The sequence below is a fragment of the Pteropus vampyrus genome, unplaced genomic scaffold (assembly GCF_000151845.1).
Source record: "Pteropus vampyrus isolate Shadow unplaced genomic scaffold, Pvam_2.0 Scaffold143, whole genome shotgun sequence".
Taxonomy (NCBI): Eukaryota; Metazoa; Chordata; class Mammalia; order Chiroptera; family Pteropodidae; genus Pteropus; species Pteropus vampyrus.
The window spans coordinates 4,272,195-4,275,688 of NW_011888924.1; the positions used below are offsets into that span (position 1 = coordinate 4,272,195).

Consider the following 3,494-nt stretch of genomic DNA (forward strand, 5'->3'; position numbering starts at 1 on the left):
AAAATGTTAACTCCATATTATTATCCACTAGCTAAGAGTTGGGGATGACACAATTAAAAAGTTTGGTTTCTTTTTTATCCTAGTTAACTAGCATCTATACCTGCTTCACTTTTTGGATGTGGGAGAGTATAACCTCTCACCCTCTGTGAGCCATCTTGTGGGTACTGGTAATCAATATGCCTGCCCTATCCTGGCCACTTGAGCATTTGATTCAAACTAGGCTTGATTGACTCTCTGTCCCTTGAGATCCTGAATATTGAAAAGTGTAATATAAGGGTGATTCATTCCAGTTTAATTGCCCTGATGAAACTGATTAATTAATTCCTGCCACCTGGGCCCTTGGATGCTGCCTTGGTTTTACCTTGTCTGATCCTGGTTTTTCAGCTGTTTCTTTGATTCTGTGAACTACTCCATGGCCTTGCGAAAATTTTTCTTATTCTTTTTCTTTCTTTCTTTTTTTTTTTTGCATACAAATAAAATTTATTGCTGAGTTTCCCAATTAACATTATAGAAATTTTTTTAAAAACACAGAAATTCACAAATTATTGAGAGCCCCAGAGTTAAACACACTTTATAAAAAAAAAGTACAAAAGTGAGTTTAGAAATATTTTTTGAAGAAAAGTATGTCATCTAATAGCATAGAAATATGAATCCAGGCAACGAATGGTACAAATACAACACTTAAAGTTGTACTCAGTCACTACTCAGAAATCATTGTCAGAGTTATGAGATAGATTCAGTTTGAGAAGTTACACATTCAATTTGTTTCTGACTAACCTGTCTTGTTTTTGCCTCTCTTTTGTAAGAAAAGAGCTAGGTCTTTAATATGGCTGGGACAAAATGTTATACATGAACTGGAGAACAAGGAGGGGTGGTCCTCCCCTGGTACCTGAACAAGAGAACAGTTAGTACAGAAATGGCTTTGGCATTTTAACCTTTCATGTTTTCCCAAACCTTGTTACTTGAATATTATAACCTCACATGATTTTTTAACATCGTTATTATCTCCAAACTTTTTATATACATTGATAAAATTCCTTCAAAATGGGTTGCCTCCAAAGAGGTCACATTAAATCTTTATAGCAGTTCAATCAGGTAGCTTTCTTCGTAATTCATGTGCCAGAGAATTAATTTGTTGTTTTTGTTTAAGCCACCTTCTGGGATTGACTTTAGGCTCTAGGTTAATGCAAATAGTTTAGTACTAGTAGGAATTCTTTTTAGGCTGAAATTACACATGACTGGCTCTCTCTTTTGAAGCTGTTTCTCCTTGTTGGATGGATGTAGTATCTTGTCTGAGTAATCTGTAGAAATATATAGAAACACATACGAGAAGAGTACCCAAGCAAAGGTGAGTGTTATCTGTAATCCAAATAGCATCAATGAAGAAATGGTAGAAAGGACAATGCTGCTGCTGCATAAAAGCCCTTCATGATGTTGTCTGTATACTTGACCACAACAGAAGTGTACAGGCCTCCAACACTTGCAAGGAAGGTTTCTGTGTAACCATAGAAAAATTCTTTTTCTTTAATTTCAGCTCCATCTGATAAGTAGACACCAACTAATGTCACAACAATCCCTGATAGATACATTTGAATGTTTCTCACCCAAAGGGAAGTGTCTGAACTCTTTAAAACTTCTTCAAATCTTGAAAATCCTGAGCACAATACAGTGAATCCTGAACACAATACAGCAATGGCTATAGCACCAAACCCTAACAATGGGTTCTGTTCCACCAGGACATTTTTTTTCCCTTATTTAAAAATTTTATTTATTTTATTCATATATTTAACATATATTTAAATTTACTATTTTTATTTGCCTTATAGTATATGTTCACTGCAGTATAGAAGAAAAGCATATTTTGTTACCACTTTTATATATATTAAGTACTCAAATATGCCTACTAACAAATTTTTTAAGTGTCAAATAATTAACTGGTGTTTTAAATGATTTACATTTTACAAAACACTTGATGGGCTGTTATATAGGAATTCAAGTGTTTTGGTGATATTTGAAGATTTTTGTTGGGATTTAAAGTAAACTGAGAATGTATTGTTCTTTTCTCATTTAAAGTGGTGGAATATAGGTTGCTGCCATCCAAAAGTTCAAAATGTTTTGTAAATGTGTTTGAAGAATTTCTATACTGTTACTACTACTACTACTACTATTACTATTCCTCTGCTACTTCTTTTACTCCTATTCCTTTTTTTTTTTAAATTAAGTTTATTGGGGTAACATTGGTTAATACAATCATAATTTTCAGGTGTACATTAACATTTGGCATCTATATATTCTATTGTGTGTTCACCACCTAAAGTCCAGTTTCCTTCAGCTACCATATATTTGATCCCCTTTACCCACTTCACTCTCCACCTACCCCCCTATATTTGACCCTCTTTACCCTGTCTATCTCCCCCCTTCTCCCCCACCCCACTAGTAACCACTACTCTATAGCCCTCTGGTAACCATTAGTTTATAGTCTATAACCATGAGTCTCTGTTTGTTCTGCTCATTTGTTGTTTTATCCCACATATAAGTGATATCATGTAATTGCAACTTTTCCTATCTGGCTTATTTAGCTTAGCATGATTATCTCGAGGTCCATCCATGTTGTTGCAAATGGCAGTATTTCATCTCTTCTTATGGCTGAGTAATATTCCATTATATATATGTACCATAGCTTCTTTAGCCAATCATCTATCGTAGGGCACTTTGGTTGCTTTTATGCCACCATGGCTTTTATAACTTGTGCTGGTTTCCACTGTACAAGTGTGACTCTACCACATAGCATAAAAACTGAAATCCACTGTAATTTGCTAAGTGTCTGGTTTAACATTAAAAAAGTACACAAAGCAGTACAGGGAATCTTCAACTGGTAGGTCACCTTGTACACTGCTGCATCTAGGTTGCTAAGAGCTAGGAAGCCATGTTGTTCTGAACAGCATACACTAATAATGGCACACTTAACTTCAACAGTTCTTTGAGACTCCCCAAAACATTTTCTCTTAAAGATGTCTTGAATCTACCCAGACTACCAGTTTCTTTAGCTAAAAGTCCCACATGTAGCAATAACTTTATAACTTCTGTGATATACACAGCTGTGGTTGAAAAGTAGAGTTCTTTGTCTGATGTCCTAGTGTATCTTAAAGCTATGGTATAAGCTGCAGCCACCAGGGTCATCCCTGTCAAGCAGTATAACTTGAATAATAAACTGACATTTTCTCTTGGGGCAGCCATTGCTCCCCGACAGCCCTGCACGGAACTGATGCATGCCCACTCCCGAGCTCCCTGAGCAGGACACGGGGGACCGCCTCCTGTGGTCTTAGTGACGAAAACCGCTGGGCCTAGAGTGCCTTGCTGCCAAATGACAGCTGGTCTCCCACTAGAACGAGCACTAAGATCAGACTCAGGAATCTGAGCTATGCCAGGAAATGAAATGGCTAGGAACGAGGAGAAGCCTTTACAGCCAAGTCCTTGCTGACAAGTGCCTACAA

The 3,494-nt window shown here is 36.7% G+C and overlaps 1 pseudogene; it reads right to left on the reverse strand.

Moving 5' to 3' along the window:
• Positions 1 to 1,228: 1,228 nt before the first annotated feature.
• LOC105297768 lies at positions 1,229 to 3,240 on the reverse strand (annotated as a pseudogene).
• Positions 3,241 to 3,494: the final 254 nt, after the last annotated feature.